Here is a 25868-nt window from a genome sequence, read left to right as displayed (position 1 = left end):
ATGCAGAAGAGAAAGCCAAGAAAGAAGAGATGAAAGTTTAAGGCAACAACGCAGTGTTTCAAGACAGCACGTGTTTTTCTCCACTGTGCTTGATGGACATGGCATGACTAATGGCTAAATATGAGGTTAATTAAAAACAAACAGTTCATTTCTAAAAAGTGTGTTATTGACCAAAAATATTATTTTCTCAGGAGCTTGTTACACAAGCATTATTGACTTGACTGAGCATTATTGGCATGTCAATCACTTCCAGGCTATTTTTATAACCTTGTGCATGTTGTTTTATTGCAACATATACAGATAGAAAAGTAGTTACACACCGTAAAGAGCACTGGAATTCATAATCTCTACCAACAATATCTGTTTTGTAGTGTCTGGGGCCATGAGCAGGCTACAGGAGGGTTTTTTCCACTGGAGCAGACACGGGAACTGGATAATCACCTCCTGTAGCATTGTTGGGTCGCTCCCTTGCCCTCCCGCAGCCGAGGCTGCTCAGTGCCTGTCCCGCAGCTGCGGGCACTGCCTCCCTGCCCGGGCCCAGGCTGGCTGTGGGCAGAGCTAGTCTCATTCCCTGCCTAGACAAGATACAGAGTGGAGAAATGCCCCAAAGCAGCCTGTTTTCTGTGTACAGTACACACAAAGTGGAGAAATGCCCCAAAGCAGCCTGTTTTCTGTGTACAGTACACATACAAATACAGTACAGTACACATACAAATACAAATACAGTACAAATGAATATAACAATGTAATGGTGACTGCACAAAACTTGTATTTGCATTATTTATTATTTGGAAAACAGGAAAGTAGCAAATGTCTGCACTTCAGGCAGGACAAGTTCTACATCAGTTTCCAGGGCCACCTGAACCTTTTTCCCATTCAAAGGATCTCAGCAGTGTTGTTCCTTTTCACTTTTACTGAAGGTAATTAACTGTATTTTGTTCTTTACTTGAGGCAGTCAAAAAATCACTGTCAGATTCAAAGTGTTGTGAAGAGCTGAAACACTGAGAAGCACAAGCCAACTCAAGGTCTTTTTGTAAAATGACACCCATCCATTACAATGCCTGCTGGGCATTCACTGGCTCCAACAGAAAGAAAGGGAGATGCAAGCAACAGGACTGTTTTCAATTTTAACATTGTCTCTTGGCAGTCTTTTGTCTGCCATGGAAAGGAATAAACCACAGCAAGCTGACAGTTCCTTAAAACTCAGCATAATGTGGGACAGTAAATAAAGAAATCAGACAAATTATTTCCTTTCATGAAAACATCTAACCAAGAGATTTATCAAGCCACCACCATGGTCACGAAGCTCTTGTTTCCTTTTGGTCCTGCATGAAGTTCAAACATCCTGTGCAGCTCCAATATTTATTTGTGTCATGAATAAAAATTTAAATAATCCTTTTATTTTAACTCTATTTTCAGAGTTCAGTCCAAACAAGGTTAGAACTGCTCCTAAAAGCAAAACCAAAGGAGAAATATAACAGGATCCTGAAAAAATCCTTAAAACTACCAGTCTCTGAGGAAAAAGTAGAATTCTTACCTGAAACCTTTACTTCAGCAGGTTTGTATCAGTGTATCATCATAAAACCTTTCAAGTGAATTGGCTGTATTAGTCAAAACAGATATACAATCCAATTAATTTGTGGAATATTTTAAATTTAAGGAACTTTCTATAAGTAGTTTCCTGGGCTTCTCCCATCATAAACCCAGTAATTCTCATGCAATCAATATGTCTGAATAGGGACTGTTCTTACATTTAATAAAGGGGAAAGTCCAAACTACAAGTGAAAACATCAACAGATGACCTGATACAAACTAGCACTGGACAGTCATGTCTTTGGACATGCCAAGGGAAATAAAAAGACTAAAAAATATCATGATTTTCGCTCAAAACAAAATGCATTTGATTTTATGTGAGGGTGATATTTCCAGTTTTATTCTCTTCAGCTCCACCTCTACATCAAAGCTAAGGCCACAAAATTCTATATGCTGATAAAAGCTGTGCAGCCATTGAAATGAACAGGGCTCATGTCTTTATTAATGTTCAGCTCTTTATTAAAAAGATCAGCTGGGCAGGGGGCTCGACATGGAGCTCAGGTCAGACATACACTAGGGATGTGGTTCCCTTTTCCCCAGCCAGCGCACCCAGCCCCCTCCACTGTGCCCAGCCTTCCATTTAGGGGTGTTTTCATCCCCAAAACCCCCTCCCATGATTCCACTGGTCCCTCTGTTTTGCATCCCAGTCCTAGAATGGCAGTGTGTGTGGGGTGTGTAGGTGATCCCCAGGAGCAATTAGCTAATTAACATTTCAATATCAGTATTAGCTCAAGCCAGCAGTGTCCCGGTATTGCCATGGGAACCAGGAAGGCCTTTTTGTTCATAACAGTCACAACAAACCTCTGCTGGGTACGGGATCTGAAAAGGCCTCAACTCAGTGGCTCAAAATTTTCCGTTGTCTCCAACACCCCATAAAGGCACATCCCCTCATCCTGATATCAAAACTGGATTTCTGAAAAGAGAAAATTCAGCAAAAGGGAAAAAAAATTAATGTCATTTAAGAGTAAACACCTTTGAAATGGCATTCATGATGCCCATGACGGTAGAGTACATATGCAAAAAAGACAGAAATAGAATTCAGAGGAAAGTCATGGGCCTACATTCATTTATGCACATATTTTCCTGCTGGGTATATATAATTGCTGCAATGGAATGAAATGAACTTGAAGATTAAAACTCTACTATATTTTTTAAAAAATAACAATAATAAACTGCAATTCATATTTCTGCAGCCATTTCTAAGGTATCACTTTTTCATCATAAGCTTTCAGCAGCTGTGACTCATAAACCATAAACAGTACCAAGAAATTCTCAATGACATAAGATTCAGGATGTAATTGTATCTCTCTGTATAAAAACATTCTTCCTTTACATACAACCTCAGTGTGTTGGACACAGCAAGCACCAGCCTTACGTGAAAGGAAATCAGTGACACAACTAAAACTCCAGCTGAACTGGCAGGACCTCTTTAGTGTCCTAATTAATTATTTAATATGGATTTTGAATTATACTGAACTGCCTGCATCACTTTGAGGAAAAAGGCTCTGATTTAAACAGCTTACACTTCTTTTTTTGTGATACTGAGACACAATGTGATTTTTTGCACTATGTGTCTGTTCATATTACATTCCAGAACTATTTTCTTAATTGAATATTTTTAAACTGAAGCACATGTATTGGCTGTTGACACTATTCCACATTTCCCCAAGGAAGTAAAAAACACAGCAAAAGCAGTTTTAACAACCTGCATCAAAGTTCCTTGGATAACTTCAGATTATTGTCCCCTGTCATCGCAGCTATTGGTTTGGGGCATCTACGGTGTCTTGGTTTGAAAGACAGGTGTTTGCTAAGGAAGGCAGGAGCCTCTCTTAAAATGGAAAATGTAAACATCCTCCCTCTGAATTGTTACAATTTTGAAATTAAGGGGCTCTCAGGCAAAGATATGGGAATAGGAATAACAGTTCTTTATTAGGGAAAAATAAAAATGCAGCAATACAAAACACCACTAGCAGAGTCAGAGCACCCTGTGGGTCAGGGAGGTGACACAGCCCCATGCCAGGGTGGCTCAGCCCTCCTGCAGTGCCAGCTGTGCTTCTGCTGGAGCAGGATCCTGCACAAGGGGGGAGTTTTCCTCTGGAGCTCCAGGGCTGGGGGAGATGGGCCTGGGCTCCTCTGGGAATGCAGGGGGAAGAAAGCTGCTCCTCTGGGAATGCAGGGGGAAGGAAGCTGCTCCTCTGGGAATGCAGGGGCCAAAGGCTGCTGTGCTGTTCCCAGGTCAGATTGTATCCAGGTAGGAATGCTCGGCTCCTCCCCTGGGCGCAGCATCTCCCCATGGATGATGGAATTTTCTCAGCCATGCAGGGACACTCAGTGGCCATGAACAGCAGAGATCTCCTGGAGGGAGGATTGGCTGTTCGAGAGATAAAGAAAACCGCCCCACCTGGTTTTACCAGGTGGTCCATTAGCAGCAGATACCTGGCCCACCTCTAACAGATGGCAGTAGAATACAAACCCCTGGCCACATCTTATATTTGCAACCTAAGACATATGGGCTTCATTTCACTGTAATATAAACAAGCACTAAATGTAGTGTGCATTTCATAGGAAAATGGTCATGTGGGAGTACAAAACTTTTTTTTAAAGACTTCTATGTATTGAATAATTTGCTACTCACAGCATGCTCACAGTACAGAATATCATATGAAATTTGAAATTATATTCTTTTGTGTACTTAAATATTGACCTAGAACACCTGCAAATAAGTACCTGTGAAAGGCCCCAGATTCCAACAGGCTACACTTTATTTGCAAGAAGAGAATCTCAGTTCTGGTTTATGCCAGTTGTTTTATGGAATTTGTTATATAATATAGTAGATCCCTGTGTTTTATAGTAACTGTAAGAAAACTGCAAGAGGTGGGGAAAGACTTGGCAAATTGTGACACGGAGTAGTAAACCACTGTTTCCTACGTCCTATAATAGGAAAAAATAGGAATAGGAAAAAAATTGGAACATCAAATGAAATTAGTGAGAAACAGGTTAAAGGCAAACTGAAAGCAGAAGATCTTTGTATATCAAGCTGCAGAAGAGCTGCCCCTGTGCTGCTGAGTGCCAGAAGCTTGCCTGGATTCCAAAGTGACTGTCCAAATTCTTGGAGCAGAATACTCATCAAAGGCTATTCAGCAACAAGAAACCACCTCTGGCTCAGGAAGTCTTCAAACTTTGCAGGAGGAGCAAAATTCCACAGCTGACAAGTCCCTGTGCCTTCCGTAAGGATCTGCTATTGAGCACTTCAGAAACATCCCCCGGGGCTGAATGTGGGATTCTAGGAGGGATGGGCTGGGGTACCTCCACTCCAGAACAGCTTCCCTTGCACCTGATTGGGGAGAGAGCCTGGAGGACTTGGGGAGTCATTGTCAGTTCCTTTGCCTAGAGAATTAACAGCCCCTCCAATTCCCTCCCAGAGTATTCACATCCAAAGCCAGGAAACAGTGTAAGCTTGTAGCAGTGACATGGAAGAGTACATGGATAAAATTGGTGATAATGCATGTGTTTTAAAATTTAGAAAAATATTTCTAAAACCCTCTAGCAATAGCTGGAATATGTTTTTAGTAGAAACAGTGAACAAAACCCTATTTTGAAGATTGGGGTTGATCATAAAAGAGGTAATGTGCACAGTTCCCTGTAAAAGCAGCAGATTGCACACAACAAGGTAAAATAACCTTTGAAGACTTCCACTGCTAAATTGGCTTATTTGTCTGGAGCTAATCTGTCATCTCCCTTGATTTAGAAGGAGCACAAATATTACCTTGTGCTCTGCGGTGGGGCACAGGCCAAGGGCCAAGGAGAAGTAATTGCTGTGGCACAGAAATTAGGGCAGGGACACTGTGGCTTTCCAATTTGAACACACTTGTAGTAAAATACTTAGAAAAGGTACATGCCTGACACTTGTTTGTTGTCCTTTTGTTTGTAACACAAATAAAGTTGCACAAGTATGGCTCGAGCTTGCAAACAAACAACTGTACAGATTAGAGCATTAGTTACAAATAAGCATATCTTTCTTTGGTCTTGAAACTTGAATTCTTTCCAGGGGAAGACCGTAATTAGCATGACATGGGGGCTTTTAGCAGATGTGAAACCGGATAGATTGAGCTCTCCTATGAATAGCCTGAAACTAGGCCTGCCTTGCATGGTTTGTAGTAATGGAGAGGAAATTGAGCATTAAATACAAATCAACAATCGTTCATTTTGTGGGGTGGCAGAGCCAGTGAAGTCACTCTTTTCAGCACCTTGCATCCTGCTGGACTTTATTTGCAGCACTGGGGCTCCATCCTCGGGAAAGGCCACCTACAGGGAACTCAAACAAAGAATGATGAAGGGAGAAAGCGATTTAAGAGCCGATTTTATACACAACCATCAGAGAAGTGATGTTTTCTTTGCTTGCAGTTCATAGTTGGTCTTTAGATATATTCATTAAGCTATCACTCACCCAGTCTGGAACGAGGTCAGCACGGCCAGTGCCGCGAGCCAGGGTAACAGCAGATATTATTAGCTGGATACTTACTTGTACAATAGGGAAGGCAGAAGATTTATTAGTCTTCTAATCCACAGACTGATCTGACTCTCCATTTAAAAGTTGAATAGGAAGTTGAAAATCCCCCCTAATGTTTCTGAGAGGTGTGAGGAGATGAGGAAAGCACCTGCAATGCATCATTCTGTTTAGATTGCAGCATTAAATGCTGGATTTGTTGGCTTCAGTGGTCTCTCAGTAGAGGGAACAGACAGCAACAATCAAGGAGTTCACTGCTCATTATGTGTGAAGAGAAAAATGGAATGTTATCCCCCTGGAACACCAGGACGTTTTCGGGGTCAGCCGCTCTAAAGAACTGCTGTAAAATAGAATATCAGATTTAAGCTCTGAACAGTTCAAGTTCATACTAACGTTTGGCTACAATTCTTTGTACAATTTAAGAAAAGCTATTATCTGGATATTTAGCTGGCATCTGCAATGTACAGAGAGCAGCTCTAATGTCCATGCCTTAACTGTAGGCACTGGAATTACTCTGCATAGCATTTTTGGGAGAGAAAAATGCCAAAACAGTGTTAGGTTCTTAATTTCATTCCCTCTGTCAAAAGTTGCACCATTACAAGGCCATCATGACAATTCTATCAATATTCAAGGCACTATCAGTTTGATTCTCAAGCTGTCCCAGGAATTTGTAAAAGCAGTGGTATAACACCCTTTCCCTACAGACAGACTCCCCTCCCCACGCTGGCCCTCCAAGGCTTGTCACACCCTTGTCCCACTGCCAAGGACTCTGCTGCTGCCACTGTCACAAGCTCCTGTGGAGGAGACACAGCACAAGGGACTTCAAAATGCCTGGAATTCATCCTGAGAAGAGGATGGGCCAACTCATCTCCTGTTCAACTGAATAATATGGGAGAGGAAGGGAGGTCATGCTTTTCTTGACATGATTTCCAGTGAACTCCAGGATAACAAAAGCCTTAAACCTAAACTATGGCACTGTACATGGTGTTTTAGGAATGTGAGATTGCTGAACCAGTGAATGAAACATTTATTCATTATGACTCAGAAAGAATGTGGATCTATGTTCAGCTACAGCACTGAAAAAAATCTGCATCATTGCCTGTTGCTTAAAAAGACTCTTATATATTGTTTCATTGCTATGAACAACTGAAATTTAGCCTTAACATGTATTTTTAAACCACTGAAAGATACATTCTTTACTGAAGGAGGAAACTGAATAAGTCATCAAGAAACATTAATAGGTTTCAACTTAGAAATTCCCTGCACTGTCAGAAATACAGCAAGTCTGCAAAGATGTTCCCCAGCATCAAACACAGGGGCAATGATTCTGCTCTGCCAAAATATTGCTTGGGAGCCAAGAATCACTTGCACTTCTCCATTCTTGGGGCTGTTGAGTTCTGATGATAATTGAATAAATGACAGCTGGGCATTGCTGAGACCCCTGGGCAGCCTCTACCATGGACCTTTCTGCCAGCACAGAATGGGGCTGGGAGGGGAGGCAGGAGAGCTGGGGGTGTGAAATGCGCTCAGGAGGATCCACATCAGCTGCATCAGCAGAAGATCCCATTGCAGGGGGTAAAAGCCAAATGCTTTGGTCTTCTTGCAGCTCTAACATCCCTGGACGAACACAGAGCTTGGAGGATTTTTACAGTGTTGAGGATTTCTAAAGCATGGAGGATTTCTACCAAGACAAAACACAACCATAGGCTGAATTTACCCTGGAAACCCATGTGTGTTCCTGACACAAATGGCTGAGGATATTCCATGCTAACACTGACAGCATCAAAGGCAGGCTGAAATGAGCACTGATCAAAGATTGCCAAAGTAACACTCAGCTCCCCTGCCCTCCTGTTCTGAGTGGCAGCCTTGCTGATTTTGAGAACTGCACATCTCAGAAAAACTGTGTGAGGGGGAGCTCTCATACCTTTAGACTTGGTAATAATAGCAAGTGCTGTATGAATTGGATCAAAATTATAAATTTATGAGAGCTATTGGGTGTTCAGAATGATAATGCTTAACAGGCTCTGTAGCCTGAAAGGCTTCACACACTAGAAATCATCAGAGTTAATAAAATCACATTATTTCAGGAAAAAATGGAAGTCAATTTTTTGAATGTCTTACTGCCAGGTGCTGACATTTTCTTCTTGCAGTCCTGTTGTGTTTCCTCTAACAGAGCACTGAGGAACCCCAGTTTTAGATCAGGCAGGTCACACACACAGAAGCCCAGACATGTCCATTAGCATTGCTGCTGCTGCCTGGTGGAGCTGAGCCCTCAGCAACACCTACTGTCAAAGCAGACCTGATGGCTTCTTCATGGCTTTTGTGTCTAAAACACAAATCCTACTGAGGAAAAACATTTTTGATTCTCCTTTTCTAGACAGATCTAGGAAAAAAGTTAAAAATACCTCGGAGCATGAGCAATAATGATTGCTGCCCTCAGCAGTGACACCTTGTATAATTTGAAAACTGATGTGACTTTTGGGCAAACATGAACATGCCATAAAGAATGTGTTCTCACATTAATTAAAAAAAAATCAAGTCTACAGGCTGGGTAATGAGCCAGAAAAAGGCCTGATTTTTAAAACATACATTACAAGGCATGAATTATGTCTGTAACTATTTGAAGGTATTTATGACCTATATTTTTTAAGCCTGTAGGATCAGAGTCTATCCTTAGAAAGCAAGAAAACATTGAATAGATATACTTTATGTATTTTAAAATGCCATTCATAAACCAGCAAGTCAAATTGAACCACAGAAGAGCATTCCAAATGTCCCTTGTATATACAGTGAATGCTCATTGACAGGCACGAGCAGCTTTAGCAAGCAGGAAACTTTTCTATGGACTTTCATGAGCCACAAATCCCAGCAGAGCTGGATGGGAGTTTTGCTGAGTAAGGATTCAGTGGAAATCTGAGGGCTTGTCCCTGATACAGGTGCAAAGCACAGTTTGCAGTGGAGCTCTCAATGAAGGCCTCAGAATTTGGTCAAACAGACAGAAATAACGTCACTTAAAATTCCCTAGAAATACCATGAAATTGGATACCACACATTACCATACTCAAAACTTTGAGAGTCTATTTATTTAATTTGGATGAGCTTTCAAATAACTCAGAACTAAAGTAATCTATGGTGGGCACAACAGCGTGGAGGAAATACTGAAACTGGTCTGTCATGCACCCTTCACCATTGCTGTTGAAACAGGACTTGTAGATGCATCCCAGGGGCCTGTGCCAGACCTGCCAAGGCAAGTTTTCTTAGCAAATGTTACTCAAAGTTTGTGGAAAACAAATAGAAATGGAAATGGCAATTTTAAAAAGAAAATATAATAATTTAGAGTCAAAATGAACTAATTTTAGTATGAAGGGAGAAAACAAGGAAAAATATAAAGGGTATAATTAACTTATTTACGGTCACTTGTTAATAGTATACAACTATAGAAAAATTTGAGCTCAAGTATAGGACAAAGTGACTACAGAAGTATAACCAGCATACTGACTTCAAGTCAGCAATCACAGATTATTTATACTTTTCACAGCCATCACTTTGCAGCACAATTCTTAGCCCTTACTAGATGATAGAGCTCCTCAGCAACCTTCAGGTTGCATCTGCCCCACTAGCATCAGTGGAGCCAAAGCAATTTACATACTGTGAGGATCTGGATGAAGATTAAGTCAGAGCTGAATGATCTTCCTCTGGTTGTTGAGAGTATGCAAGCTGTCTACCACAGCCTGAGTTGGTCCCAAGTGCTGGCACTGTCAGGCAGTAGAAGGAAGCCTGTGGGAACACAGGATGGGGGAGCAGGAGCACCCCAGGTTCCAGGAACACCCAGGCAGGGCAGCCCTGGAGTCAGCTGCTGCTCTGGCCAGAGCAGATCAGGGTCAGCTCCCCAGACATCTCCAGAAACCACCAGAGCACGGGTACTTCACGGACAGCAGTAGCTCTTCAGCAAGGCTCTAGAGGCCCTGGATCCTCTGGCTGATTTTAATTTATTTTCAATGTGAACATCTCAGTACAGGCAAACTGGGCTGTACCAGCAGGAGCTTTTGGGAATGCTCAAGGCACTCCCACATGCACGGAGTTTGACAGTCCCTCCCAAAGCACAAATCACCTCTCTCATGTTCATGGTCACAAGAATGCCTGTACTTATGTTTTAATCATATTTTTGAAACAGTAACAGGTATGCCACTATCTTCACCTACACTTTGCTTACTTCTTTTTTCCAGTAGGCTACACCACCTTACTGATTTCTCCATGCCATGAGGTGGTTGTCCATGAATTTCTAAACCATCAAGGAGATCCATCCAAATGCAAATTTTAGGGACAAACCAATTGAGAAAGTATTAGGATTACACAGTATTTTTTAGAGCCACCAGAACCACCAGAGATGTTTGTATTTAGCACTGATGTGTGCACACAGAGCACATCCTGTGCTCAGCTCTGGACGTGGTAAGTAGCATCTGCAGCATCTGTGCTCTGCAGCATCAGTGCACACCAGTATCCAAATCTCCTCATTTCCAAACATCCTCGTTTCCAAACCTCCTTGTTTCCAAATCTCTGAGCTACAAGACAGGTGAGGAGCATTTAAAACATGCAGCTTGGGAGGTATAGCTGCAACCAGCTATAATACACTTCCCTGGGGCCCACGAGGGTGGCTCTGAGTGACGGAGTTCACCAAACTGACAAGAGCAAGGAGGAGGTGCCTGTAGCCCTTCCTGTGCCCTGTTTGGAAGGGAGCAGCCCCAGAGCAGGCACTGCAACCCTGCCAGTGCCCACCTTGGAGAGGAGTCACAGTGCCCTCCCTTCACTCCCAAAGAGCCGCTCCAGAGCAGCCTGGCTTCTGCCCAAACCATCTCAACCAAGTGCTGGGGTGAGGAATAAACAGGAAAAAGGCAACCCAGCCGAACAACACATGGCCACCATAGTAAAGAGCCAGCTTGCCCCATTCTCTGAGCAGGATGTTCAGCTAAAACACATCATCTGCAAATTTTCCATTTAATCACATCCTGCTAAAGAATTCTACAATCTGGTAGTTTAAGCTGCATATTAGAAAAAGCCAGAGAAACATTTGCTTTGGCACTGACAGGTCTTCAGATTTTTCCAGTTGGAACAATGATAAATGACTTAACCCTGATAATTTTTCTGAAACTTGATTTTTTTTTTTTGTTTGACATTTATTTACAGTTTCTATAAACACTAACACCTATAAAACATGGTTTACTGTTTGATTGCTTGGCAGACAAGCAAGCCTTAAATACATAAATTATGAGCACCTAGTTAATGAGTGACATGACGGACATGAAGTTTTATTTACTATTGGCATGAGCCTTCATATAAAATTAGTGGCATAAGAAAGCCAGGTTTTGTGAATGCACATAGTCATGCCTATTCATGGCCTGGCTCTTTTTTTTCCTCTTTTTTTTTTTTTTTTTTTTTTTTTTTTTTTTTTTTTAAGACTTGACATAAGACTGTGGCCTATGTATAATTTCATTGCCTGGAGCAAGGTTAGGGGAAAGCCGCTCCATCTGGCAATTTCCCTTTGACTGGCACATAGTTAAACAATGATGCAGTTTGACAAATTTCAAACCCTGCTTATGAAAAAATAACATAAACACAATAGTCACTCTGAGTAGATTGTCCACCTGTGCAAGCGGGCATGAAGTGTTAAGTAAAGGCTGCTGGTAATGAATAAAGATGCAGTGCATAGTTGGATTAGGTCGTTCCAAATGTAAATCACTGTCAGATAAAGCACTTGTGTTTACATGCAGCATTAATATTTTGATCAGTATGTTTAAGAGAATTAGCTTCTTAATGCAGATGTTCTCATTTGGACCCTCACACCCTTAGCATCAGCCAACTCCTTTACCATCAGTTATGTCAACATGCCATAAATCTTCGCTGCTGTAACTTCTATTTTAAACAAAGCTTTGCTGTTAAATTTGGAGGCGTGTTTCCTTCGGGCTTTATTTTTGGCAAATTTCTTGTTATTTTGTTGAAAATCTGACACATTAATGTCCAATTAACCATCTTTGAGTGTTTTACTGACAAGGATCCCAGCAGCAATCAAATGCCTTTTTATTGTAAAGACCTCCCTGCCCCCCACCCAACCAGCTGCATCCATTATGGGAACAAGAAGTCTTTATATCTTGATGCACAAACAATAGAGGCATTACACTTGGTGCAAACAGGACATGTGTCCCAACAGATTCATAGCCTGTGCCCTCCTGGACAATGTGTTGGAAAGGTAAATGCTCACTAACTGCTGACAAACTGGGATACAGTGAAATTCCAACACAAAATTCACAGACAGTGAGTGTTTTCTTTTTTGAACAAGGAAGATCTTTTAACCTCCCCAAATTATTTTAACATCCGTGTCCTTCTCATGAGAGCTTGGTGAGACACATGGGACATGACACCTGTGGTAAAACAGTCCCTACATGAAACCGCAAATTTTCTCTTGGGTCATTATGAGTGTGGTGATGGTGTCACTCTGTAAGCTTCACAGGGTCACTTTTTATGAGATTAACATTACCCCCTTTTTTATTAGTGACTTTACATTCTCCCAAATATCACTTTTTGTTTTCCCTAGGAACTTTAAAATGTTGAAAACAAAATGATAATTTAGTCTTAAATCAGTCATTATTTGAAAGGAAAATTAATTAATTTTTGCTTTGGGTAGCAAAAGGATGTCCCACAAATTCAGATTATTTTTTCAGAAATTCTGAATAAAATAATGAAAAAGAGAAATATTTGCATTCTAGAGGATTCACACTTCATAAAATCCACTTTGCATGCCTCTGATAATTGTGGAGTTCTAAACATCAATGAACTGCTACTATTCACTGTGGTTTTCTAACTGCAGTTTGTAAATGCTTGACACTCTTCCATCAATCTCCCCTGACACTACGGGACTGTCTGGAAGCTCATATTACCTTTTCAGAGCTTCTGTTGTTATCACAACCAAGGAGTTGGGTTAAGTTTTTAAACAATTCCTTTTCTGAGTTTTGCAGTTCTTTTCAATGCCTTAACTTCAAACAAACCTGCAGGGGCATGAGCAAGTTCTGTTAAGCAGCTCAGGCTGAGGGAGAGATCCCACTCCTGGGTATCTGAGCTGGACAGAATTCATGTCCCCAGTGACAAAACTGGAGGGTGAGAAGCCCTTTCTGCTTGCAGCAGGTTCCAAACCCGTGGTTCTGTGCACAGTGGATACACCACAGTCCATCAGCCTCACTGTACCTGTGGGGTGAGGGAAAACACTGTCATCTAGGTATTTAAACTGAATTACAGAACCACAGAATAGTCTGTGTTCAAGGGACCCACAAGGACCCTCAAGTCCAGCTCCTGGCCATGCACAGACACCCACAGCTCAGGCACCAAACCTCTTTTGTCCTTTTGCCTCTGTCCTTTTGCATGGTGAAGGTGTCAAAGCCACCTAACTGCACTGGTGGCATGGAAGAGACACAGCCCAGAGCCTGGCTGTGGTCTCCCCGTGGAAACCTTCAAAGAAAGAAAAGCAGAAGGGTGTTTTGATGAGTGAAATGTTTCCATTCCACTTCAGAAAGTCATTCATTAAAAAATGGATGAAGAGACGGCTGATCTACCCAGAGACTCTAACAATTAAATTGGCATCAAAATTTCAACTCCTGAGACATTCAGGTAAGAAATTTAAATCACAAAACTGGTGGGATTTGTCAGAAAGCCAAAGAGCATTCCTCATTGTCTTACTTTAATTCCAACGACTTACTAAGTAAAGGCCCTAAAAAAACATTGTAACTTCCCAAACTGTCCCAGCAAACTGCAAGAAAAAGCTGAATGCTGCCCCACTGCTCCTTCCAGCCATCTCTGTGCATCTTCCTTCAGATGATGCCCCAGAGCCCCACTCATCCATTCTTCTCCTTCAGCTTCAGGACATCCATGGAAAAGGCCAGAGGAAAGGCTGGTCCCTGCTGCAGCTGCACCGTACTGAGGAGCAGGGTGGAGAATCCTCGCTCTGAGAACCCACACTGATCTCTTGTGAGGATGATATCAAATATATCTATTTGATATTCAGGCTTCAATTTTCTGCCCTTTCAGCTGCCCCATGGTCTCCCTCTCTCATTGTAGGGATGACACCACCACAAACCTGTCTCATTTTCTTCATTTGTTCTTTTAGGTTTTGCTGGTTTGAGATCTCAAATGTATATACAAGAGATTGAATCCACCTTTACTCCTTGTCTCATCTTGATCTTTTCTAATGGTTAAGTACTTTTCCTCCACTTGTCTTCTAATATAGTAGTGGTAAACCAATGAAAGGTCCTTCTTAGAAATACCAGGATATATACTTTAAATAACGGCACACAAAAATGTTTAATAAAAAACCAAAACCAAAACCATGCCTCAAGAACTCATACTCCAAAGGTTTCCAAATTAAAAATCAAACTGATATAAACATAATAAATATACCCATATCTAGACAACATTATTAAGAGTGTATTTGGATGAAATAAAGTCTTCTGCTGATTAAGGCTCAAAATACTGGTTCCTAAGTATTCTTATTGCCTGGAATGAAATCAGTTCCTTCCACACTTGTTGTTGGTTATGCTAATCCTTTAATATTACTATTTATTCCAGCTGAGAAAAAAGGGCTAAGCCATCTGTTCCAAACATCAGCATTTTAATGTTCTCAGTGTGGGTGCAATATTTTATCACCTGTTTTTTATGTTCTGTCTCAATTCATACATTAAATTATATGTCAGAGCTACTTATGGGGGCAGCAATCAGTTTATACTGATTTAGGACTGCAATAAAAACTGCACAACAGCGTGAAAAGATTTAAAATGGCAATGATGTAGCTGTGCTCCCTTACACCTCTGCACGAGCCTGAGAAGAGCTGCAGAATCCAAAGCCCAGGTGTTTCTGGGACCAAACCTGAGCCCCGAGAGCTGCAGAGTTGTAGGAAAAGTTCTATTTGAACTATCACCTGCCCATCTTAAAGTTCTAAACTCTATTCTTGCTATCTTCTCTATTCTTGCAATAAATAATTTTACAGCTAAAAATGACATGGACAACTCTTCGGAGAAGGAAGTAGGACAGCAGGACTAAAAGTGATTAAGATTATTTTTATGGTATTGAAAGGAAAAGGAAAAAAAATTAAAGGGTTTTTTTTTTTAGTATTGAACTTTCAATTTCTTCTTTAATCACACAACAAAGGTATAAGATATCTCAATTCATTGATTTTCTTGCAGTTTATTTTTGCTCAAGGACCACATCAAGCCACAGATGAGAAATAATGGATGCTCAGAGGTAAAAGAATGGGAGATACTACTTAGCCCTCCAATGAAAAAGGAGGCATTTGTGGAAAAATACACGATCCTGGGTAAGTCCCTACCTAGTCTATTCCTTCTCACACAAAGTAGAATGTATCACTGCTGTCCAATGGCTCTCTGGTGCAAAACCTGTAGGAATACGGGATTTGTAGAATCTGCCTTTGTGAGTAGAATTTACTTAATTATATTTGATAATCTGAAGTTTCCCAGATTTCTCAAATGAAGTGTATGAAATACAAGTGATCATTAGGCAGCAGACAACAGTTCTAAGCATGTGCAATTGTTTTCTGGATGCTTTGCAAGTTATGAGGACTTTCATTTGAAATGTGATGTATGTTTAGCTCTTTACACTTAAAAAAAAAAAAATGTTGAGGCAGCAAAGAGAATGGAAGCTCTCCAGGGTCATCACATCCCAACATTTAAGGCAACAATACTAAAAGATGGTTTAGAGAAAAATATTCTCATTAAGGTATAAATAAATAGTTGGCTCTTTAAATGTTTCACAATAAGTTGATTGTACATGTAGAACACAGACTGGCTTTTTTCCAGCTCTGCAGAATCCTAATCAGTGGTGTTGGAACTGTGTATTTGTGTAAGTGATTAGACTGTTACGGTGATCCACACAGAGTTAGGAAACAGTGCAGATGATTACTGATTATGGAAACATTTACAGGATCTAAATTAAGTGACCCACAGAGTTCCCTGGTATCCCCTTACCCAAGAGCATTACCAAACATCACCACACAGCAGCCAATGTCACCCCTTGCCTGCCCAAGGAAAATGCTGCTATTTCAATCTGCTTCTAAAGCTTTTCTGAAGTTTCTTTGAGGTCTTTTTCAGAATTTGCAGTGGTATCAAATTTTCTTACAATCATGACCACTTCTGTAAACACATTTTCCCATTCTCAGAGCATTTTGTCTTGAATTTAGACCAGAGATGAGCAAGGCAGAGGGTCCATGCCAGCACTGAGAGCTGTGGGTGGGCACAGAAAGGCTTTGTGCTCTCCAGTTCCACCTCTCCCCCTTAAATCAGGAAAAGGAACAGAATCTGGCTAATCCAGCACTCTCCTTAATTTCTTCTGTAAATTGAGGGTGATCAATGGGAGAAGCCTTCAGAAATGCCCAGGGTAAAGCTCCACAGAGTGTAGGGCTTTTGGCTGTGCTCCCCTTGGCAGGAAGCTGTCACTGCTCAGGGTTCCCTGACAATCAGACCTGTCCCTTTTTTCCTGTTTTAAAGACAGCACCATGTGATTGTTCCTATTCTTGCTGAATTATGACACTTATTTTGCAGAGTTCCATGGCAGTCAAGAAACACAGTGAGACTCAGCCTAGCTTCTTCACAGCTCCTGAGCAGCTACATTTTATAGTGATGTGATTGAATACAACAAAAATGAGACTGAGAGGGAATTTGGAGTCTGACTCAAACCCCATTTGAAATGCAGCCTCCACCAAAATTTCATTTCCAGGCATTTTCAGTTCCTGAGTTTTGGTTCTGGCCCATTTCCAGCAAGACCATAGATCTGACAAAGATTTTCAAAATCAGCATAGTCAAGAACCCAGTTATTAGTCTTTCAAATGATCAAATAACACCCAACCCCCACAAATACTCTGCATGGGGAAAGAAAAAAAAAGAGAGCATTCCACACTGATCTTCTTCAAAATTATGCTCATAACATCTGACATGTTTTTCTAAATAAAATAATACACTTCAGAGGGAGATATAACTATAAAAATAAGCACCACACTTCCTTTCTCTTTTCTGTCTTGGAAAGAAAGTGTACTTGATGGATACAAGTAATTTATCCAAACCCCAAATTAATTAATATTTAATCCGCATATCTACTTTGAGCAAGAAATTGAACAGCAAACTGGTGTATCATGACTCTGGAGGAGAATCAACGTTTCACAGCCACAGAAGGTCAGGTGATGACCAGGGAGTTCAATGGAATCCCTTCCATTGCCTGCAACAAACTCGCAGTGTAAAATCACATTACTAGAAATTGTCTGTTTTATAGAGTAGTTTAGAAAACTGAGAGGACCCCAGCATAATTTTTCAGGGCTCACTGAAGAAGACTCAGAATGTTGAGGGCTTTTCCCTGAACCCTCCTCCAGTAATTGCTATTTAAAGATCATTTGAATGACCTTCTAGTATGTCTTAGCCATCTTTTTATTTACTTGTCTGGTAAAACCCAATCCTTCATCAGGCCAAATAGTCAAAGAGATGGAAAATTCAAACCTTTCCAGCTCCTGAAGGAAAGTTTCTCCCAACAGCTGTCTTGCTTTATGAAAGCATGAAGTCAGTACATCCAATCTCATGCTATCAATCATGCTGGCTGACGTTTCCTGCAAACTGTGTCCACAAGACAAACGGGGAAAGAGAACCTAAAAGGAACAACAAATTGCCAAAAAGCAGATGGAATTATGCGCTCTTGTTTATAGTTGGCTGTTCAAATGAGCCCGGTCTAAATGCCTTCCCCCCCAGAATTATAGCAGTAAGAAGTCATTTGCATCACTGCTGAAAACACCTGACACTCGTATTAAGAAATATTGGGTTTAATTGCAGTCCATTAAAATGTGGAAATGTCTTCAGTGTAGGATTAATGATTTAAGTGAACTGTTGGCTTTCAGAGTATTTTTAGGCCCTCCTCCTCCAGATGCAAACATCCTCTTGCTCCCTTCCCGCCCTGAACTTTTGCAAAGAAGGTCTGCCACATGTTTCTCATCTCCTGGCTTTAGGTAAGTAGCATTTAAAATGACTTTGGACATCTAGTATCTATGATTTGTGACTTTCAGAAGAGTGTTTGTGTACACAAAGGGATGTTAAATTGTTGTTTTGACTTTAATCTAAATAATTTTCATTTCCTCTTACGGTGAATATTTTCTGCACATACCAAACAGGATTTGGGGTTTGTCAGTTCTTATATATGCACAAGCATGAAGTTCCAGGCTGTGTGGAAGGCACTGACCGCTGGTACTCTCTCACTGGATTTCCTTTCTATACACAGCTAATTTTGGTCCCAACCAGAACCTGCAGTTGAATTTCAGTAGCTCTGGTGTGTAGGTCTGCAGGCATGGACACAGGGCAAGAGCTGTTGGTGTTGGCAGTCTTGAAGTAACAGGCAAAAAATATTCGTAGTCATGGATTCAGTGCTTTGGATACTATAAATGTAAATATAAATGTTTTTCTTATCTGGGAAAAAAAATAACTGCTTCTTGGGTGAAATCACCAGGACTAAACAATTGCAAGACATCCTAGGATACAACCACAGAGCTCCAAGCACCAAAGGAGGGAGGGCAGGATTAAAACTTAGAGCATTTGAACTGAAAAGCTGTTCTGGAATTTGCCCCAGCAAGAGAATGGGTGAAAATGTACTACCAGCCCCACGACTTCTCTGAAGCTCTTGGGTTCTGGCCCCACACTCAGCACTGAAGTCCTGCTGGATCCAGTCTCCACTGAAAAATCCTGGTCCCTGTCCCATCCCAGGAGCATCCAACCAAGATTTGCAGTCTTTGCTGTCTGGCTTCCTACTCACAGCTTACTAAGGGTTTACCACGATGAACTGTGGCAGGTGAGGGTAGCCCAACAACTGAAGAAGTGTGAAAATGGATCCTCTCCTGAGCAGCATCCTCTGTCTGGAGAGCACTGCCCTCCACAGTGCCCTGCACACTGGTTTTGCAGGTCCTGTATTTATTCATCATTGCCCTCTCTTTCCTTTCACAGCCCAAGAACCAGGAAATTCAGAATTGTCCAGACATATAAATCTGGCTGGGTCACCTCTGGAGCTCACAGATGTGAGTGTGGACAGTGTGTAAATACAGGTGCCATGGCAGTGGCCTCCCAGACCAGTCAATCAAAACCAAAACAAAATCCACCTTGAAACTGAAATTGTATTTACCAAGGAAATGAAAGAAAAATTAGACATAGCATTCAAGCTCAGAAAAAAATTATCAAAACCTTCAGTTTGCAGCAATTTGGTCACGATTCTCATGTCATGTGTGACTGTAAGGGAAATTACAAGAAAGTCAGACCGTGTCCACAGTGTCAAAGGCCAGAAAAGTACAAATATTTTACATGAAGCTTAAGGTTTTCAAAGGCTTAACATCTGCAGGTAATTGTATATTTGCACTTGTGTTGTATATTTGCCATTTAACTCTTATAGAAATTGGCATTTTACATTTTAAGGAAAATATTAAAAACCTCTAATTATAGCCTCTGTATGTCAAAAAATGTCCCATCATTTCCTGGTGTCTTTTCTCATATTCTTTTTCCCACAGCTTCCACAGATAGCCATTAAAAATATCTTAATTGTCCAATATCTGTTATTTGAAAATAGGTCTGGAATACTCTCAGCCTGCACCTGTGCACATTATTTATGTCATGTTCTGGGTCATTAGCATGCAGTTACTGAAAATGCAGTTCACAGACCAGGCTGGACTGCACTGTAACACCTCTGCTTGTCATTTTCCACATTCCTCTATAAACACAAGGCCCAGTGTGTGGTGGCTTTAGGACATCTTTTAAAATATTGTACTTGAGCATTTTCTGAAAGGCTGTTTATGAACAGCTGGTGTCTGCAAAAAGGTAAGGTGCAATTAAATTTAAGCTGGGTTTGAAGCATTATCATCCTTTCAGGACAAGTGCTCACTCAACCCCTTGCAGCATCTTTGAGCCTTTCTTTCCAATAGTCAGAAGTATCACAATTTACTTCAATAATGCTTTAAAAAGCTGAAGAATTCTGAACACATGGCCACACCTTTTTCCCAGGCATTTTCCCATGCTGACTACTGCTGACAATGCATTCGCTCCTCAGAAACCATTTTAGTATGACCTGAACATGGTTGACACCAGTTTCACATTCCTAAAGACAAGGCAGCACCTGAAGATGAGTTGCACTCTCCAGACCCTCAGCAGGATGTCCCCTGGGTATTGAGTATTTTCAGGTCCCTTTTTTTCACCTCTCTGCCAAGGGATTATCTCTGATTTCCATCAGTAAGAGCCATGCTCCGTGGAACAGACTGGTCTGTGGCACATGGCTCGGGGTTCAGCCAATTGTTGCAAAAGATGGATGATTTTCCCAAAAGTCAGGTATTCAGAACAGTCAAAATAAGGGCACAAAATAGTAGCAATTTCTTTATTTCTTTTTTTTTTTTTTTTTTAAACAGGCAGCCTACACATATTCTGTCCCTACCCAAGAAACTGAACCAATCAAGAATATCCCAAGAATATTCAGGGTTTGTGAAGACAGTGTGTGGAGCTTAAGTAGTCAGAGGCCACACCTCCAATAAATGGCCATTTCCAGGGATTATATTACTTTTACAGCAGGGAAAAGAGTCCTACAGTCCTTTGTGACAGGAACTCTACAAGGCGTTTGTGAAGCAAACAGTGTCCACCCATCTCATCCTTGCTTCTGCTGTCCAAGTTCTCAGCCCAAATCTGGGAGAGGATTAGATGCTTCCAAGTCCCTGGTTTGGAACCAGACCTGAAGTTCCAGCACATGGAAGTGTCACTGGGGTCCAGTGGCAGCCAGGGACCATGCAGGGCTGGGTCTCACCATCTGGATCTCCATCTGCTGGTGGAGAGATCCATAGCCCCAGAGCAGGGGCTGCTGGCCCTGCACAGGTAACAGGCAGTGCCTGTACTCCCTAAACACAACGAAGCTCATGAGGATCCTTGAAAACCCTCTAAAATATCCTCTAAAGTAGGGTAGAGTGTGATTCCTACCCTAAAAATCACTGTATGATGAAGGACAGCCTGGCAAATGAGTGAAAATGTACTACCATGAAAACCAATCAAAAAAATCCAAGCTGCTGGAGGCAGAGACTCTATCAGGAAGTTATGTGTATAATTAGGAAATACTCTGACAAGGTGTTTCCTTAGAATGCTGCTCACCTCTGTTCTTTCTCCTGGCTTAGCTTGCTGGACATGCACCTTTCTAAAAGAGTCCTATCCCTGAAGGAGATCCAACAGGACAGAAACGGTTAAAATCAGAGAAGTCAGAGAGGTCCAGAGACAGACAACAGGGTCTTTTAGAACTGTTGATTAGGTGTCTCCTATCCAACTTTATATTCACCAAAAAGAGTTAATTGAAAATAGAGATTGCTAGATATGCCTGAATAAAATGAATTTGTGGATCCTAAACTTAACAAATTGGTATTTTAAAAAGCAGATACATTTCTTACTGTGTTTGTTATTGCCTTGTGAATTTGAAAACCATGGATACTTAGTTGTTCTCAACACCAATTTTATCAGCCAGGTGCCCTCCAAACCTGTATCTTTTCCCCATCAGTCTTTGCTACTGCATAAAAGCATGTGGAGTAAGAAAACAAAAGAATCACAGATGTGAGATAAAATGCATGAGAAGAATTATAAGATGAACAAAATAAAAAGTAATGACGTGGTGTTATGGGAAAATAAAAGATAAAGGTCGAAAGCAATTTTTAAGCGACATTTAAAAGTTAGTAGCTGTGGAAAAGAAGAAATCATAGGAAAAATTCAGAAAGTAGATGTCACTGCCAGATGAACATCCAACAGGTTCAAGGAAAGAGCAATGAAAGACAGAACAAGCACCAGTTGGTTAAGTCTTTCTACTAACTACAAAAAACCAGAGTGTAAGGTACTTAGAAAGGGAGTATTTTTGACAGGAATATTGGGCCTAATTAGTGACATACTGTAATTAAACACCTTTTACAATCTGTGGAATTTATTCAGCAAGACTGAGCTTCTCTGACCAAAACTATTTGTATAAAACTGATTTAAATTTTGTTAGTCTCTGAAGCCCAAGGCTGCACACAGACTGCACTCAGAGTACATTCTGGGAACAAAAAAATCATGAAGGTGGAAATTTAATGAAGAAATAAGGGTGCTCACAGCACTTGCTGCAGGAAAACTGTGCTCTCCTTCAGAGACTGAAACTATTCCTACCAGAAAAAAAATACAGGTATCCTGAAACCTTCCTTTTCAGGAAGCTTACCCCTATCTCAGTAGTCCATGTTTCAATAAAATGTAACTTTGTCTGGGGTTTTTATAAGTTAATTAAGAACCTACAGACTAGGCTGTGCCATAAAGAATGCAAGTCCTTTATGCAATAAAATGTTTGTGTTGTGAAGCGTGCAGAGAGTATTACACATTATCCCAGGCCTCAGATAAAATAGGAAGCCATTTTTAAGAGAAAAAAAATTGTTTGGTAATTCTATTTGAGACCTAGTGGTCGCAGGAAAGAATTGTTGTCACTGCCATGGAGCCCTGCCCATCCCTCCCAGCTCCCAGCGCTGCCCTGGGGTAGTGGGTTTGGGATAGGCATTTACAGCTCAGCTCTTCAAAACTCCTGTTGCTCTTCCCCCAAGGAATCTAAAGAAGGACTGGAAAGGAGATACCAATACATCCAGCAAAAATATTGCAGTTCTATGGTGGAGACCCCATGTGTGAAATGGGCAAGGAATGGGCTGGAAGGGGACCCTGGAACCCACATCCAGTATGGGACTGCACAAACAGGGGAGGGTTCCACTGGCCTTTGACAGGACTGTGATAAAAGGTCTTATCCATGCAAAAACTTCTCCAAATTAAATCCTGTCTCCAAATTAAAAGCTGCCTTCTGTGTTCCTAGGACTGCTGTTTTTTTCCTTCAACTTAAACCCCAAATTAACTCTGAATCCCCTTGGTCTCATGAGGTGCAAATACATTCACACCAACAGCACAAGGAAAGTATTCCAGGTTCAACATCAATAGCCTCAACATTGGAGTTCCACAACATTTACAGCCCCGGTGCTCTTTGTAGATTAACAAACTATGAGAATTATTAGGCAGCATTAAAAGGTAATTGCCTTCACTTCATAGAGTACAATTCTTCAAGCATTTATGCAAGCATAGGAAGCAATTGCTGATAACTTATTTTTACAGAAATAAGAGCCCAGATTCTCAGAATCAGCTTCCAATGTAATTGCTGTGAAGCCTGAAGAGCAAAACCAGCCACTCTGTAAATACACAGATTTTACAATTTAAATAAATGGTTATTTTTCCCTTATAAAATAAAGTGTTACCTGATGCCTGAGAATTTCAGATGGCATGAAAATTAGGCTTCAATTGCACAGAGAAAATAACTGCTTTGTACTAGTAATAGCTAAATGCAATAATGATTTGCAAATTAAACTGTGCTGTAATTGCTGTGCAGAGCTCTACAGTAAGTGAGAGTACGGCAACATCAGGCTTATAAAATGTCACTTATTGCATTGGCCTTCTTAAGAACCTGCAGCTGCTCTGAAATTATCTCCAATCAACTACCCCAAATCTGCAGCAGCACAAAGACGCTGAGAAAGTGTTACCTGGGTTTCTGGTAGTGACTTTGATTTCTATGGTGAGAGCTACTCCTGCCTTCTGTCCTACCTCCTCTTCCCTTGGACAAAGGGGTGGTTCAAACTCTCTAGGAAGTCTCTCTGTTAGGAAGCCTGGAGGTTAATAGAAAAAATTTTATGCTCTTGAACTGCCTGGTGTAGTCCCTGAGTCATACCAGGCATTCCTGTAGCACCAACGCATTAATTAATGATTTTACTGTGTCACTATAAACTCTTTATAGAAGCAATTATGTCATCATTGTTCTTCTGGTTTGCCTTGGTAATTTCTCCTGGTTGAGCTTATCACACAGTCCAATAATTCCATCTCTTGCCTGGGCTTTTTGTTTTCTCTCCATTTTCCCAGGTCTGTGCCTTACACAATTGCCCTCTTTGCCTGGATCACCTTTTCTGCTCTTTTTCTGAACTTCCCTTGTTCCAATCCTGACATCACCACACTGCAGAGCTGCGAATGCTGCAGGTTCTTATGAGTTTGCTCTGCTTATACTCCCTCAGCTTCATCTGACATTGTTCCTTTCCTGTGTTAACTGATGAAATTGAGCACATTTCTAAACAATCTCAAGCACTGCTATAAAAACACAGTAATGCTAACTGTATTCATTTTTAAGCATGCTGAACAACTGGAAGCAAAGAATAAAAGGATATTAAAAACTAAATTACATAATGAATCAAGAATTTTAAGAAAAAAAATAGCTAGCTATGTCTAGAAAACACTGCTACTATTTTGCAAAATTACAGAGTCAGAAGCTCTAATTTACTAAATGGAATATTTTTATGTAGCTTTAGTTTATTAGAATAAGAACCTCATCATTGCCTTCATTTTATTCATTAAGCTGTTCCAGTAAAGCTTAAGTTTGGATTGTCTGGCCTAATCAATGATAAAGTCTATAATTAGATCAGAATGCTGCCATTCAAACATACTTAATTTGGAATATATTATAGATTTAAAAGCGTAAACAATGACAGGGAAATAGCGAGTTTAATGCAGCAATTAGAGAAAGGGTTTCATTAAGGGTCACCTCAGCAGATGGATTCCATTTCACAGCAAATATCTGCCACAGCCACGCAGCAGCCACAAGGGTGATTGTGCTCCCAGGAGGGGATGTGATCCCTCAGTCCTGCAGGAGAAAGGCTCTGTGCAAATCCTGTCTCTGATGTCAGTGCCTGCTGAAGCCACTGCGCACCCAAGTAATGGAAGAGGCACTTCAGGGTGGAATTTTCACCACTGCAGATGAGGCAGCCAGCTTCTCCTGGCCCTGAGGAGCAGCACTGAGTTCCACCTGTCACCTGCCTGGCCCAGGAGCACCAGCAAGATGGGTCATTTTTACCATTCTTCCTTCTCTTCCACTGCTGACAGTGGAACACCATCCCCAAGCCACTGTGTGCAAGAGCAGAGCATTGTACTGCTAGAAGGGACTCCAGGATGGCACCTGAAGTTTCATCACATTAAATGTAACACTGCATCAAGAAAATGAAAATTGGATATAGATTGCGCCCAGCTGCAGTGGTTCCGGTGCACCCCAAAAAATATATGGACTTAAAATTTTCTGAATTCACTTTTTTGAAAGATTGCTTACATATCTGCAGGCACAACTTTCTGCTTTTTTATTATTTGAATATTAAAAAAGGAATATGGAAGCTATAAAATGTTGCAACATGCATGACTTTTTATAAATCAACTAATTCCTATTTTAAAAAGGATATAGTCCCCCCAAGTCAGCTGAAGCTACAACCTCTTCCAGACTTTGAAATTACCACCTCTTCAGAATTTGCCTTGCTATGGTTTACAAACACCATTTCCTCCTATTCTAACAGAGAAGAATCCATAAAAACATGTATTTTTTTAAAATGGCATATCCATACAAAACAGTTCTACATCTGTTCCTTTATGCATTGCCAGATTTGCAAAGCTTCCCTCCAAGACCAATCTTCCCACCCCAGAAGAGCCATGCTCCTGACTCCAACCCAGCCCTAGAGCTTGGTTTGAGGGGATGAGAGAGCCAGACTTACTGAGGAGACTCAGAAAAGCAAAATCTGGGCTGGCATTTGACATTGCATTATGTCCCTGGCTCTTTTCCTTGAAAATAGACCCTTTTCTCAAGTTTACCAATTCATAAA

At 41.0% G+C, this 25868-nt stretch overlaps 1 long non-coding RNA gene across 1 annotated transcript in view; it reads right to left on the bottom strand.

Moving 5' to 3' along the window:
* LOC146766330 (uncharacterized) overlaps positions 1 to 25868 on the bottom strand; it is a 53526-nt gene extending 27658 nt beyond the window's left edge. The window contains exon 1 of the long non-coding RNA XR_014958226.1: positions 1 to 25868. This exon is cut by the window's left edge and continues 4014 nt beyond it. This is a non-coding gene — a long non-coding RNA (uncharacterized LOC146766330).

This window comes from Lonchura striata, chromosome 12, assembly GCF_050655825.1.
Source record: "Lonchura striata isolate lonStrDom1 chromosome 12, ASM5065582v1, whole genome shotgun sequence".
In the NCBI taxonomy this organism is placed as follows: Eukaryota; Metazoa; Chordata; class Aves; order Passeriformes; family Estrildidae; genus Lonchura; species Lonchura striata.
The sequence above is the reverse complement of the archived record's forward strand: the minus strand, read 5'-3'. Positions and strand labels throughout refer to the sequence as shown.